Here is a 16905-nt window from a genome sequence, read left to right as displayed (position 1 = left end):
ATATAAATTAGTAAAATAAATTTGTCTGTTAATATCCTGATTTATAGATATGTTTTTTTATTCCGTTTTGTATTTTATTTGCAATTAAATTTATTTTTTGTTTATGCTTAGTTTAGATTATTTTTTAGCGTAGTAAAATCCAGACCTTTTTAGCGTAGTAAAACGTAGACTCTTATAGCGTAGTAAAATTTAGAGCCTTGTAGCGTAGTAATGTGTAGTATTTTAGCTTAGAATTCTTTTTGTTTAAGTATCTTACACTAGTATTTGAAAATGCAAACTTTGTACAATTAAGTTAATAATTGTATCAACACACATAATTAGTAATTTGTACAATTAAGTTATTAAAAAACATGAATTTAAATTATAATAAAAACACATTATATATATATATATATAATTTGTACAATTAAGTTATTAAAAAATAATAATTTAAATTATAATAAAAACATATATATATATATATATATAATTTGTACAATTAAGTTATTAAAAAATAATAATTTAAATTATAATAAAAACACATACATATATATAATTTGTACAATTAAGTTATTAAAAAATATGAATTTAAATTATAATAAAAAATACATAATTATTAATGATAGTTTAATGATAGTTTACAGTTGACGACATGGACGCGACTATACATCCCGGCCCTCAGACGTTGGATCTATTAGCGCTACAGCCCCAGCATAGATCCGAGTATATATGGGACGGAAAGTTGCTTATACAGACTTTCCGGGCTAGGAGAGTGGATCTATTGTGGGAGTTTTTGAGTCTTCCCCGCGTTCTACATCCCCGCGTGGTCCATTACCTGGAGGAAATGGGATTATATAGGATTATTAGGATTGGCCGGATACAGCTCGACTATGCTTTGATCACGGCCTTGATTGAGCGCTGGCGACCGGAGACACACACTTTCCATTTGCCAATCGGCGAGGCCACCATCACATTGCAGGACGCTGAGATTTTATATGGCTTGTCCGTTGATGGCTTGCCAGTTTTACTGCCTGCGACCATGAGATATTATTCACGGCAGACATATTGGGATATGCTACACATGCTCATGGGTTTCATGCCGGAGGACGAGGAGGTAGCGTCTGGGTCCAGTCATATACAGTTGGTCCCCATTAGAGACCACCTACTATCACCGACGAGTCAGCGGAGGTGGATGTACAGCGATATATGAGGCTGTTGTTGCTCCTTCTATTTGGGGGGTCTTGTTCCCGAACACTTCGGGGAACCTAGTGAGCCTCCATTTTTTGTATCATATTACCCGGTTCGAGGATACAGTCATCTACAGCTGGGGTGGTGCTGTCATCTCATACCTGTACAGGCAGATGTGTCGGGCTTGCATCGGCACATAGAGAGACGTTTGTGGCTTTCTGCTGCTTCTACAGGTGACAATATATTCAAATAATATGTCCATTAGTTACAATTTTACTTAGTTATAGTTAATCTTATAATTTATGTCAACTTTGTATGTTAGGTTTGGGTCTGGGAGCGATTTCTGCAGTTTCAGCCACCTCTACCACAGCTACCGGCTAATGTAGAAATTCCGCAACTCTCTCTAGACTGTAGGTGGGTTATGCGTCGTACTCTTGCACGAGAGTATGATGCCCATCATAATCTCCCTCTCTGCAGGGATGTGTTGGATCTGCTGGATGACGCACAGGTGAATATCTAACTAAACTTACCTGTTATAGATTAACTTAGTGCTGCGCATACTAACTTTTTGTGTTCTTATTTGATAGTTCATCTGGACGCCGTATAGCGATGAGGTGATAGGTACCCTGCCAGCGTATTGCACGTTCAGCCAACATATTTGGAGGGCTTCTGTCCCGCTCATATGACTCGATATTGTCGAGCATCATGCCTCCGAGCGGGTATTTCACCAGTTTGGCCTGCCGCAACCTATACCGACTCCGCCTACATGGCATGCTTTACATTATGAGAGGGATGATCGGTCCAGGGCAGACGACACATTTATGGCATGGCTTAACGAGCAGCTGGGTACTTGGGACAGGCGAGGGGACTTGACCCCACCTCTGCAACACTTTCCTATTCAACGTTATATGGCATGGTACCGCACTATTTCCCGACTTTTTATCGGGAACCCAATTCATCAAGCACACGGTCGGTACGTCCCATATGCCGGGAGACACGAGGCCCTGGTATGTTTTCTGTTATTATTAATTATATACCTGTAATTTAGTGTCAAATATGTAGTTTATATTTTTTACTTTGTGGAGGCGATTGGATTGCATACCGTCTATCATATGGGGCAGCAGATGCAGAGTTATGTCCACGATCCTATGGCCATGCAGGAGTATAGTCGTCGATTCATGGATGTGGCTGCCCAGACACTGCAGCGAGCCCGATCGGATCAGCGTTTGGCACACGAGGCTGATTATATGGACCCAACGCAGTACCATCGAGGTCGTGGTATCCCACGAGCTGGTGGTGCCCGACGTGCAGGTGGTGCCGGATGACGTGGTTGTGGGCGGAGAGGAGGTGGTCCCCAGCAAGGGGGCGTTGAGGCTCCTGCTGCTGATATGGCAGGTGGCATGCATGAGACGGACATGTCGTCTTACAGCCTTGGAATTTATCACACTCCAGTGCCATCGCAGGTGACCCCATCAGGTTAATTATTGATCACAAGCTCGGATATTCAAGGAGTGGATTGGGGTAGATACTTCCCAGGCCCGTCCACCACTGTTGAGGATCGACCGACCCGAGATTTTTATAGTGGGCACCGACTGAGTTATTGCTCCACATCACATGCGCATGTATGAATTTATTAGTATTGAATTTGAATTTGTTTTAACTGTAACTTATTTATTTTCTTTAACTTTATTAATTTCCCTTTTAAGGGTTCATGCGATGCTGCGACAAATGATTATATTCAGGATCCAGACATGATGATGGTAAGACAATATAAATTGTTGTGAATTGTTATGTATTTTCCTATACTAAGTTTCATATTATTATGTAGCCTTCTACTGGAGCTGACAGCACCACAGATACATGTCATCCTGCACCGCATCCAGCTATAAGGAGACGACTTGATGATGATGATCCTGATAGCGTACCCGGGCGGGAGGGATGCGCCTCAGGCCAACGGCTGCATTGAGACACACCGGATGCGGGACACATTGACATTGCCGAGACAATAGTTTTGTATAAATTAACAACAATATTTAATCAAATATGCTCATTACTTTTTTTAGTTCTCCATTTGTTTGATAGTTTCATAAAATAAAATGTAGAACAACACAAGCAGTTAAACTTAACTTCTACTTCAATTAAAATAAAATTTAGTACAACAAACAAGGAAAACATTACTACAGCACAAACACAAACATAGCAGGCCAACACAATCAAAATACATGAAATATGAAAAATACACTAAACGCATACATGGCCTGTTTAGCCCCTGTTGCCATTTATTTTCTGCTCCAACCACTTAAATCATTCTTGCAGTTGTTCTTTTTCTTCTTCTACATCTTTCAGGTTCGCCTTCACCTCCGCAAGTTCCAATTTATATTTTTTTTACGTTCCTTTTGTGCTTCACAATTCCATTGCGTTTTCCATTTTTCTTCTCCCACCTCCTTCAGTTTCGCCCTCAAGTCTGCAATGATTGTATTGCTTTCATTTTCTTTTTCTCGTTGTCTTAAACACGTATTATAAAGAAACTGCAGTTGTTCTCTGTAACATTCCTGATAACATGGTTTATCGACCCATTCCTGAAAATCACAAATAGGTTCGCGGGAACCTTGTAAAACTGGTTTATACAGTGCCAGTAGCGACGTCCAACTTCACCACCGTCCCAACAATTTTGCATCAAGCATGCTATTCCACAGTTGTACTTTGGTGGACGAAGAGGTTGAGCCATTTGTGAAATAAATTTGTCTGTATTGTAAAAAAACCTTACTTGTATTGAAATATTTGCTTTTACTAAATTTTGGGCACACAAAATAATTACAATGAGTCCGTTATTTATAGGCGAGAGAAGACACACATAACGTACTATGTAATGGCGCTATATTTTGCATGTTAAATATCATGATGTTGACAAGACAACTTTATGTCAGCTGGTCAGATTTTTCAGTTCGACAAGACAACACACACATAACGTACTATGTAATGGCGCTATATTTTGCGTGTTAAATATCATGATGTTGACAAGACAACTTTATGTCAGCTGGTCAGCTTTTTCAGTTCGACAAGACAACACACACATAACGTAACTATGTAATGGCGCTATATTTTGCGTGTTAAATATCATGATGTTGACAAGACAACTTTATGCCAGCTGGTCAGCCTTTTCAGTTCGACAAGACAACAAATACATAATAAATATACGGATAGTTTTATTAAATTAATATTTAAATAGGTAAAATGGAAAAGTACAAATCATAGTTAACAAACATAATTTTATTTCATAAATCTTGCAACATAGACATAACAACTAATTATTACAACATAAACTCATGGGTAGTTAGGTACACTTGAAGAACACCCACCACGAGCTTGATTAGTTTTGCCATCCAAACCAGCTGAAGGACATTTACGACGGTCGTGTCCTGTTTGCGAGCATATACCACATTTGCGCGCATAAACGATGTCACTAACATCCATTTGGTTCCGTATACGCGTTCTCTTCTGCACCTGACTTTTACGCAAATAGGACTTGTTACACACCATTTTAAATGGTTCCAGAGGCCAATAATGCTCAGGACCCACTGGCTGCAACTGACCAGTATATGTGTTTAGGTACTTGAAAATACTATATTGTTGATCAACATAGTTGGTCTCCGCATAACCAACACGTTGAAACACTTGATGGCATGTGAGCAAGGCATGTGGTAAATGGACCATTTCCCACAGGAGCATAACCTTGCAGATTCATTTACAGTATGTACATTATTACCTCGATTATTATGGATAGCGGTGCGAACTTCAAAAACACCTCTTTCGTTATCATACTGCAAAAATGAATGCTAATGTGCTCGTCGTCTGTATTTCTCAAATCTATTTATAGGCACTAGCATAAATTCAACACCCCTCTCCATCAATTCCGTTGCAGTTGCAGACCATTCAACTAACATCTCCGCCATCTGCTTGAACGACATCCGCATCATGACTGTGACGGGCAATCCTCTTGCTGACTTTAATAACCCGTTGAAGGACTCTGACACGTTTGTAGTAAGAATTCCCCATCGTCTGCCACCATCCGCATGCAACGTCCACTTTTCAGGGTCATGTCGCATTAACCAACGATAGGCTCCCTCGTCTTCTTGCCTGATAGAATCCATATGCCTCACGAAAAAGGGTGTCTCATCTCCGGATTCATCAGCATTGTTATCGTAATCACTGTTCTATTCCTCACTCTGTGCATCTGCCAGATCCGGGTGTAATACGTCGTTTTTCGTCAATTGAGTGAGTACAGGTGGTTCAACTTGCTCGTTTTCACTGCACAACCAACAAAAATATTAGCTACTGAATTAATAAATGATATCCATATGGTTTTATATCACTTCACTTACAAGTCGTAATGTGATGAAATTCCATGATGGACGTTTTCAATTAGGTGATGACTACCGGATGGGCCACTTGTAAAATTCATATCCGGCCGGTACCCCCTATTAAATATATGAGCGTTAATACAAATTCAAGTACGCCAAAAATATACATAATTAACACAAATGAAAATTAAAGCTTACCACTCGTCTAGTGAATTATGGAAAGCAAGGTATAAATTATTTTCTCGTTGCTCATTCGCCGCCGGTGATAAGTTTAAATCAATGAAAACTTTCTCATCCAGAACCTGTCCGGCAAAAACTACTCCAGAATAACCACCTGATGACTGAGGGTTATCTCTGCTACGCACAACCTCATTTTTAGGAACGTCTTCGACCTTCACGTATATCTCCAACATTGTGATTACAAGAAATTCCCGACATTCGTCCGGAGTCCTCAAAAAATCACTCAAAGTTTCATCATCGTCGATGTTAAACTCCGAGTAAAAAACAACCCCTTGCGGAGTGACGAAATACGGATATCTTCCGGTTACTTTAACTATAACTGAACGTTTCCTCACACTCAATTTTTTGCATAATAACGATATTAATTTATCGTACTCTATTGTAAGTGGCAATTTAACATGACACTGAGCAGGTAAACTGTAGCCCACAGAATTATTTTCAATCACTCCATCACAACCTCACCCCCCCAATATAATGAAACTCTTATTCTACGCTCTTCAGACATAATGAAAAATTGTTGGAGAATTTAAGAACAATAAACGTTTCAACAAGAGTTAACAAATTTTTTTGGATGAATTTCTATACAATCCTAACCTCTTTAAATAGGAAATGGCTAGCCGAAATTTTTTATATATATGTATAGCGCCAAAAACATTGGCACTATACGCTTTTGAATTATTGAAGTCCGAAATTATTGGTGGGGCCAGGAAAATCTATGATAACGCCACAATACCTAGCGCTATACATTAACAGTAATGGAACCGTTAATGTATAGCGCCAGGTATTGTGGCACTATACCTGTAAATGTCAGTTTTTGCAGTATAGCGCCACAATACCTGGCGCTATACATTAACGGTTTCGTTACTGTTAATGTATAGCGCCAGGTATTGTGACGCTATATATAAAAATGTAACTTTTTTATCACCTATTTGTGTAGTTTGAGTAAAAAAAAACCATATTTTGGTTCCGGACTCAATTTTTCATCCCTCTCCTTTTCTTGGCCCACAGAAACTAATTATGCTGTTGCAAAAGAAAGTAAAACAAAGTCATTAAATCCTGAAAGAAAAGTCCTGAGCCTTCACAATGAAAGAGAAGTCAGTATGTTCTCATTCTAATAAGTCATCTAGTAAGTCAAATAATGATGCAAGACTTATCTTAATACTGTAAACTCTAGAAAATTAAGTCATTAAATAAAACAAAAGTCCAAGTCTTCACAAAGAAAGAGTCATTACATCTCTCACTCTAACAAGTCAAATTATGGGTGCAAGACTTTTCTTGATAATGTAGAGTGTAGACAGATCAACCAATAAGATTAATCAGCCAATATTCAAATAAAGAAAGATACATCAATATTGACTTTTAGTCCAACAAGAAAAGTCATCTATTCTACACAAGGATCCAAGTCTTGTAATGACATATGTCTTTGTATTCCAGTCATCCATGGACGGAGATAAATTTTTCTTTTTTAGTACTGCAAACATATTATTGCTTGCATTAGGATAGACTGTTTAAATCACATCTCTTGGGCTGCGGTCCTTTCCCCTACCCTGCATGAAAGCAGAATACCTTGTGCTCCGGGCTACTCTTTAAACAAATTAATGCAAGACTTGTCGAAGTTCTGTATTTGCCAGTGACACAACTGCAAGCTTCATTTTTAAGGTCTTCCAGTTGAGATGACCATCTTTTTCCTCTTGCACTTACTTCTCATCAACATAGTATTTTTTCCTATGGCCGGTAAAGGAGCATATGATTGCAAAGAGTCCAGGTGTGGAAGTGATGGCCCTAGCCTTCATTTTCCCTTCAGGCTTCAACATCAGCCCGAATATTGTGGCTATCCTGGCTTCGAGTTATTTTGTGACAGCAAAAACAAAACTATACTCACCCTTTCCAATTCAGTTAGACTGTTTGTTAGAGAAATTGATTATATGTCTCAGCAGATTTGATGATGTCCATCTCATTGAAGAAGTATTAGGCATGTGTATAATAAAAGTTTCTTTGGTTTGGTAATCAACTTTGTTGACTTGGTTTGGTTAGGTAGTCAACCTTGTTGAATTAGTTTGGTTTGGTAGCCAACATTGTTGAATTTCTTTGGTTTGGTAGCCAACTTTGTTGAATTGTGAAAAGTGTGTGTAAATTGTCAAATATTGTAGACTTTAGAGGGTGAAGCTTTGAGTATAAAAAGAGAGCTTCAACTCTCATTTCTACACACCAACAAAGAGAGAAAGAAAGAATGAGGTTTCACAGACAAGGTATAAGAAAATAGTCTGTGAAGAAAATAGAGAGTGAGCGATATTGTAGTGAGGTGGGAATATCAAAAGAGGGTTATTTCTTTTGAATGTTGTAGTGGTCTTTGGAGTATTTATCTCCGACCTACAAAGTGTAAAATTCCTTACTATAGTGATATTAGTTGCTCCTCTCGGGGCCGTGGTTTTTTCCCTTATTAAAAGGGTTTTCCACGTAAAAATCTTGGTGTTGTTGTTACTCTTTTATTCTTGTTAGTTACCGTATCTCGGTGCTACATTATTATTCCACTTTTATTACCGTGAATATTATTTTGGCAAGGGGTTTATTCCCAACAACTGGTATCAGAGCACAGGTTCTGCTCGTTCACTGAAATACTATTCACTATCGGTAGTACTATACTCGGTGAAAAATAAATGTCCGGAGTAAAGTACGAGGTAGCAAAATTCAACGGAGATAACGGTTTCTCAACATGGCAAAGAAGGATGAGAGATCTGCTCATCCAACAAGGATTACACAAGGTTCTAGATGTTGATTCCAAAAAGCCTGATACCATGAAAGCTGAGGATTGGGCTGACTTGGATGAAAGAGCTGCTAGTGCAATCATGTTGCACTTATCAGATGATGTGGTAAATAACATTATTGATGAAGACAATGCACGTGGAATTTGGACAAGGTTGGAAAGCCTATACATGTCCAAAACGCTGACAAATAAATTGTACCTGAAGAAGGAGTTATACACCCTACACATGAGTGAAGGTACGAATTTTTTGTCACATTTAAATGTGTTTAACGGACTAATCACACAGCTTGCCAACCTCGGAGTGAAAATCGAGGAAGAAGATAAAGCCATCTTGCTATTGAACTCGTTGCCATCTTCGTACGATAATTTGGCAACAACCATCCTGCACGGTAAGACTACTATTGAGTTGAAAGATGTCACATCGGCTCTTCTACTCAATGAGAAGATGAGAAAGAAGCCTGAAAATCAAGGACAGACTCTCATCACAGAAGGTAGAGGCAGGAGTTATCAAAGGAGTTCGAACAACTATGGTAGATCCGGAGCTCGTGGGAAGTCAAAGAACCGATCAAATCAAGAGTCAGAAATTGCTACAACTGTGATCAACCAGGTCACTTCAAAAGAGATTGCCCAAATCCAAGGAAGGGCAAAGGTGAAACCAGTGGCCAGAAGAATGACGACAACACAACCGCCATGGTGCAAAACAATGATAATGTTGTCCTCTTTATAAATGAGCAAGAGGAATGCATGCACCTGTCAGGTCCAGAGTCGGAATGGGTGGTTGACACAGCGGCATCTTACCATGCCACACCGGTAAGAGATCTTTTTTGCAGATATGTAGCAGGTGATTTCGGCACAGTGAGAATGGGTAACACAAGTTACTCAAAGATTGCGGGGATTGGTGATATTTGTATCAAGACAAATGTCAGATGCACATTGGTTCTAAAGGATGTGCGACATGTACCTGATTTGGGATGAACTTGATCTCGAGAATTGCTTTAGACCGAGATGGATACGAGAGTTATTTTGCAAATCAAAAGTGGAGACTCACTAAGGGATCATTGGTGATTGCAAAGGGAGTTTCTCGTGGCACGTTGTACAGGACAAATGCAGAAATATGCCAAGGTGAATTGAACGCAGCACAAGATGAGATTTCTGTAGATTTGTGGCACAAAAGAATGGGTCATATGAGCGAGAAGGGATTGCAGATTCTTGCCAAGAAATCACTTATTTCTTATGCCAAAGGTACAACGGTAAAACCTTGTGACTATTGTTTATTTGGTAAGCAGCATAAAGTCTCATTTCAAACATCGTCTGAAAGAAAATTGAATATACTTGATTTAGTATATTCTGATGTTTGCGGCCCAATGGAAATTGAATCAATGGGCGGTAAAAAATATTTTGTTACTTTTATTGATGATGCTTCACGAAAATTATGGGTTTATATTTTGAAAACCAAAGATCAGGTGTTTCAAGTTTTCCAGAAGTTTCATGCTCTAGTAGAAAGGGAGACGGGTCGAAAGCTAAAGCGCCTCCGAAGTGACAATGGAGGTGAGTACACTTCAAGAGAATTTGAAGAGTATTGTTCAAGTCATGGGATCAGACATGAAAAGACAGTTCCTGGAACCCCACAGCACAATGGCGTAGACGAAAGGATGAACCGCACCATTGTGGAGAAGGTGAGAAGCATGCTCAGAATGGCTAAACTGCCTAAGTCATTCTGGGGTGAAGCAGTTCAGACAGCCTGTTACCTGATCAATAGGAGTCCATCAATTCTGTTGGCGTTTGAAATCCTAGAGAGAGTTTGGACCAACAAGGAGGTGTCTTACTCGTATCTGAAGGTGTTCGGTTGTAGAGCTTTTGCACATGTACCAAAAGAGCAGAGAACAAAGCTGGATGATAAATTTGTTCCTTGCATATTTATCGGATATGGAGATGAAGAGTTCGGGTACAGACTGTGGGATCCTGTAAAGAAAAAGGTCATCAGAAGCAGAGATGTAGTCTTCCGAGAAAGTGAAGTTGGAACTGCTGCTGATATGTCAGAAAAGACGAAGAATGGTATAATTCCTAACTTTGTTACTATTCTTTCTACTTCTAACAATCCCACAAATGTAGAAAGTACGACCGACAAGGTTGCCGAGCAGGGGGAGCAACCTGGTGAGGTTATTGAGCAGGGGGAGCAACTTGATAAAGGTGTCGAGGAAGTGGAGCACCCCACTCAGGGAGAAGAACAACATCAACCTCTGAGGAGATCAGAGAGGCCAAGGGTAGAGTCATGCAGGTACCCTTCCACAGAGTATGTCCTCATCAGTAATGAGGGGGAGCCAGAAAGTCTTAAGGAGGTGTTGTCCCATCCAGAAAAGAACCAGTGGATGAAAGCTATGCAAGAAGAGATGGAATCTCCACAGAAAAATGGCACATACAAGCTAGTTGAACTTCCAAAGGGTAAAAGACCACTCAAATGCAAATGGGTTTTTAAACTCAAGAAAGATGGAAATGGCAAGCTAGTTAGATACAAAGCTCGATTGGTGGTTAAAGGCTTTGAACAAAAGAAATGTATTGATTTTGACGAAATTTTCTCACCTGTTGTCAAAATGACTTCTATTCGAACAATTTTGAGCTTAGCAGCTAGCCTAGATCTTGAAGTGGAGCAGTTGGATGTGAAAACTGCATTTCTTCATGTTTGGAAGAGGAGATTTATATGAAGCAGCCAGAAGGATTTGAAGTAGCTGAAAAGAAACACATGGTGTGCCAATTGAATAAGAGTCTTTATGGATTGAAGCAGGCACCAAGGCAGTGGTACATGAAGTTTGACTTATTCATGAAAAGTCAAACATACCTAAAGACCTATTCTGATCCATATGTATACTTCAAAAGATTTTCTGAGAATAACTTTATTATATTGTTGTTGTATGTGGATGACATGTTAATTGTAGGAAAAGACAAGGGGTTGATAGCAAAGTTGAAAGGAGATCTGTCCAAGTCATTTGATATGAAGGACTTGGGTCCATCACAACAAATTCTAGGGATGAAGATAGTTCGAGAGAGAACAAGTAGAAAGTTGTGGCTATCTCAGGAGAAGTACATTGAATGTGTACTAGAACGCTTCAACATGAAGAATGTTAAGCCAGTCAGCACACCTCTTGCTGGTCATCTAAAGTTGAGTAAGAAGATGTGTCCTACAACAGTGGAGGAGAAAGGGAACATGACTAAAGTTCCTTATTCTTCAGCAGTCGGAAGCTTGATGTATGCAATGGTATGTACTAGACCTGATATTGCTCATGCAGTTGGTGTTGTCAGCAGGTTTCTTGAAAATCCTGGAAAGGAACATTGGGAAGCAGTCAAGTGGATACTCAGGTACCTGAGAGGTACCACGGGAGATTGTTTGTGCTTTGGAGGATCTGATCCAATCTTGAAGGGCTATACAGATGCTGATATGGCAGGTGACATTGACAACAGAAAATCTACTACTGGATATTTGTTTACATTTTCAGGGGGAGCTATATCATGGCAGTCTAAGTTGCAGAAGTGTGTTGCACTTTCAACAACTGAAGCAGAGTACATTGCCGCTACAGAAACTGGCAAGGAGATGGTATGGCTCAAACGGTTCCTTCAAGAGCTTGGATTGCATCAGAAGGAGTATGTCGTCTATTGTGATAGTCAAAGTGCAATAGACCTTAGCAAGAACACTATGTACCATGCAAGGACAAACACATTGATGTGAGATATCATTGGATTCGAGAAATGGTAGATAATGAATCTCTAAAAGTCTTAAAGATTTCTACAAGTGAGAATCCCGCAGATATGCTGACCAAGATGGTACCAAGGAACAAGTTCGAGCTATGCAAAAAACTTGTCGGCATGCACTCAAACTAGAAGACATTGCTACCTCTTCTGGATGAATGAGACTGGAGGGGGAGATTGATGATGTCCATCTCATTGAAGAAGTATTAGGCATGTGGCTAATAAAAGTTTCTTTGGTTTGGTAATCAACCTTGTTGACTTGGTTTGGTTAGGTAGCCAACCTTGTTGAATTAGTTTGGTTTGGTAGCAAACCTTGTTGAATTTCTTTGGTTTGGTAGCCAACTTTGTTGAATTGTGAAAAGTGTGTGTAAATTGTCAAATATTGTAGACTTTAGAGGGTAAGCTTTGGCTATAAAAGGAGAGCTTCAACTCTCATTTCTACACACCAACAAAGAGAGAAAGAAAGAGTGAGGTTTCACAGACAAGGTATAAGAAAATAGTCTGTGAAGAAAATAGAGAGTGAGCGATATTGTAGTGAGGTGGGAATATCAAAAGAGGGTTATTTCTTTTGAGTGTTGTAGTGGTCTTTGGAGTATTTATCTCCGACCTACAAAGTGTAAAATTCCTTACTATAGTGATATTAGTTGCTCCTCTCGGGGCCGTGGTTTTTTCCCTTATTAAAAGGGTTTTCCACGTAAAAATCTTGGTGTCGTTGTTACTCTTTTATTCTTGTTAATTACCGTATCTCGGTGCTATATTATTATTCCGCTTTTAATTACCGTGAATATTATTTTGGCAAGAGGTTTATTCCCAACAAGATTAGCCTTTATGATCCTGAATGTTGTCTTATTCTTAAGCTAGTCCACCTTAATTTATCAACATCTCCTTTCTTTTTCACTGTTGAACCCTATCTTACCCTAGCTGACTATTCGGTTTTCAAATGTTCTGGTATCCCAGAAGATTATCTGGACCAACAACCTTGTACATCTGACAAAGCAATATTTGCTATTGACTCCTCAAGTTCTTTGTATTATCTCCCCCCTACAACTTGCAAAAAGATTATAGAAATTCCATCAGTTCCCTACGATATAGTTTACAATGACCTTCAACTCCGTTGGTGAAATCCGGAGTGTAGATACTGTGAAGGTCTTGGTAAGGATTGTGGCTTCAATAAATATACCAAGCAACTGAGAACTCAGTGCCTCGACCGACCATACACTACAAAAGGTATTAACTCATTTCAAAGCTGTATTTTGACTGCATAATTAATTAATATAATTACAAAAGAGAACGTATATGTCCATAAATGAAACATCTCCTATCCCTGCTTACTTTCTATTCCGGTCTATCTTCTCCTGCCAATAAGAAACTGTAAATACGCTTACATGATACTATTAAGATTAATGAAAAGTATTTTGAACAGAACAGCAAGATATACAGGATAGAATGCACTGGGAAACTACAAGTCAGCTTGAACAGGATTCACTTACATGACTTTAAAAAAAAAAACAGACACGAAATAGAAGAGAACATGAACCCATTTAGACTAGCCTAAGCCAAGTCCCCAAATCCAATTAAATATTTGAAATCAAAATCACATCAAGCTTGATTGGAGTGCAGTAACTCCGATTCCTGAATATGAAGGTCACAGTTTTGAAAACCAGCCTAATACATGTTCAACGTCAAACCAAACTATCTTTGTGTAAGCACAGGAAAACAATATTTTGGATGCATCAATGTTTACTATCTTGACAAAACTATTATGTACTTCTATTTGCTATAACAAGAATTTTAATTTGATTCTGACAGCTGGTACATTAAAGAAACCACTGATTGCAGGAATGTACTCTATGCATTTTCGCATAAATTTTTTCTTACACATTTTTAGTTGCCTTCTGTATGATGTGTGACACGAAATATTCCAGGTGGAGTTCTAGGTCTTGTTCTCTTGGGAATTATTATGTAGGCACTCTATGAGTTTTATAGCTCAAGCAGAATCGAAAGAGAGAATCAAGCGAGAGTTGAAAAGTTTCTGGAAGACTACAGAGCTCTCAGGCCCACTAGATATACTTACGCAGATCTTAAGAAGGTAACGAATCTGTTTCAGGAAAGATTGGGAGAGGGAGCTTACGGGGTTGTTTATAAAGGAACACTTTCTAATGAAATTCATGTTGCTGTCAAAGTGCTAAATGACTCCATAGGAAATGGGGAAGAATTTATTAATGAAGTTGCGGCAATGGGAAAAATCCACCACTTCAATGTGGTTCGCCTAGTTGGCTATTGTGCTGATGGATTCAGTAACGCTCTCGTGTATGAATATTTGCCAAATCAGACACTTGACAAACTCATTTTTCCAGCAAGTTCCCAAGATCGCATTATCCTTAATTGGAAGAAGCTTCAAGATATTGCTATGGGTATAGCGAAAGGACTGGAGTATCTTCATCAAGGATGTGACCAACAAATCCTTCATTTCGATATCAAACCCCAAAATATTCTGTTAGACCATAACCTGAACCCAAAGATCTCTGATTTTGGTCTTGCCAAGTTATGATCTAAAGAGAAAAGTGTTGTAACCATGACTGAAGCTAGAGGAACCATGGGTTATATTGCACCAGAAGTATTATCCAGCAATTTTGGAAAAGCATCTCATAAATCTGATGTCTATAGCTTTGGAATGATGCTACATGAAATGGTTGGAGGAAGGAAGAATTTTGACGCAAAGGCCAGTAATAGCCAAGTGAACTTTCCTGAGTGGATTCATCAACAGTTGAATGAAGGAGAAGAGTTGAAAATCAGGATAGAGGAAGATGATGATATCATAATTGTAAGGAAATTGGCTATTATAGGACTTTGGTGCATCCAATGGAATGCAACGGATCGACCTTCCATCAAAGTTGTTACTCAAATGGTAGAAGGAGATGAGGGCATTCTAACTATCCCTCCGTCTTTTACAGCAAGATACACCACCCACGTAGGAGCTGGACTGATGGAATGCCCTTCTAGAGAAGAGTTGAGTGAAATATCAGAACTAGAATGAATGGAAGCCGCATCTAATGGAAGTGGAAGCTTGAATTTTAGTAACTTGATTAGATATCTGTTGAGTTATTTAGTCCTACGACACAACTCTTTTACATGTGCAAGATAATTATTGTGACTGTGTCTAGTTTGTTTTTCCCTGTAACATTAAGTAGTTAACTGTTCTAATAAATGATTCTCAACTTAACGCTCTCTCAAAAGTTATTACAGGTACCCTAAGGGATCATCTGATTGGCCACATCAGTAAAATAATTTCGCATGAAATCCATCATAGAATTACACAATGGCGTTGCTAGCTAGGCCGCATCAGTACAATGTTTGATTAGCCATATAAGAAAATATAATCTCCACATAACTAATGCAACACTAAGAATATAATTAGCTGAAAACTTACCACATTCAGTCATGTCAGAAGAAAACACCAACTAATACTTTGCAAAAGGAGTACAAGCATGCTTATGCCAACTGCCTTCAAGATAACATTTTCCTTCAACGTGCCAAGCATGCTTATGCCAACTGCCTGTCTTGGCGCCCAATTGCCCATTTTTGGCGCCAAGAAATAGGACCCTGACAGTCATGACCTTTACTATGAATTGGTTTCCAGATTTCATAATCATACCTGTTTTGATTTTTTTGCGGAAGGGAGATACAAGGCCGAACACACGGTTGATTTTCCCGGTGAATTCTCGTCTTTAATCTAAACTAGATGAGATCTTACCTCAAGCAGTTACCGTTATGTTTGTAGTGTATGCTGGGGAGCTTTAAATGAATAGCAAGGCCGTGCCTCGGAGTACTACTCGTCTTCTTTAGCTGTTCTTCTTTTTTGATTGTTTTCTTTTGCTGTTTCTCTATTAGCACATATATATCCATCATTTGCATGAGCAAGCCTCTCAAGATCAAATCTTTGCCTAGTGTTCTACGAAAATATTGGCTGGTTACTAGTTCGCCGTTTGCACGAGCTAGCTTCTCAAGTTGATGTCCTTTTTTCCGTGGGTTTTACAATGATAATTCGACTAATATTAGGTGTGAATATAGGATATCTCTTCTCCCTGTTTTTGACAGGTGAATATACCCTTCTTTTTCCGAGCAAGTTTGGCTGATAGCTTCGTTGTAACAGTTTGTAGTCATTGCATAAACACATTCTCCACATATTCTTTTCTATTCTATATTGTAATGAACTCAAACAAGTAAGATATCATCAAAAGTTAGCAATCGTAGCTAAATGGGGAAAAAAAAAAACGGTGCACTAAGCTCCCGCTATGTGCGGTTTCGGGGAAGGGGCGGACTACTAGTCACATGGCAGCAACTTTACCAATTACGCCAAGACATTTGTACATGAGGCTGTTTTCACGGCTTGAACCTGTGACCTCTCAGTCACATGAGAGCAACTTTACCAGTTACACCAAGACTCCCCTTCTGAATTATTATTAAAGAAATGTGCATTGTATGGTGTCTGCTATGATATCTTGGGAGGCCCTGAGATTTTCTAATATTGGCAAGCATATTCTGGAAAAAAGAAAGCTACAATGTATGAAGCTCTAATACTGTAATGTGATAACAAGAATTAATCAATCAACTACACCTTAATCCCAAATT

At 39.0% G+C, this 16905-nt stretch overlaps 1 long non-coding RNA gene and 1 pseudogene across 1 annotated transcript; both read left to right on the top strand.

Moving 5' to 3' along the window:
• Window positions 1–1665: 1665 nt before the first annotated feature.
• On the top strand, window positions 1666–3163 carry LOC142176371 (uncharacterized). The gene is made up of 3 exons (XR_012704890.1): window positions 1666–2789; window positions 2874–2927; window positions 2996–3163. It is a non-coding gene; the product is annotated as an uncharacterized LOC142176371 (long non-coding RNA).
• Window positions 3164–7177: 4014 nt separating this feature from the next.
• LOC107790044 (rust resistance kinase Lr10-like) lies at window positions 7178–15496 on the top strand (annotated as a pseudogene).
• Window positions 15497–16905: the final 1409 nt, after the last annotated feature.

The sequence above is a fragment of the Nicotiana tabacum genome, chromosome 22, assembly GCF_000715075.1.
Source record: "Nicotiana tabacum cultivar K326 chromosome 22, ASM71507v2, whole genome shotgun sequence".
In the NCBI taxonomy this organism is placed as follows: domain Eukaryota; kingdom Viridiplantae; phylum Streptophyta; class Magnoliopsida; order Solanales; family Solanaceae; genus Nicotiana; species Nicotiana tabacum.
The sequence above is the reverse complement of the archived record's forward strand: the minus strand, read 5'-3'. Positions and strand labels throughout refer to the sequence as shown.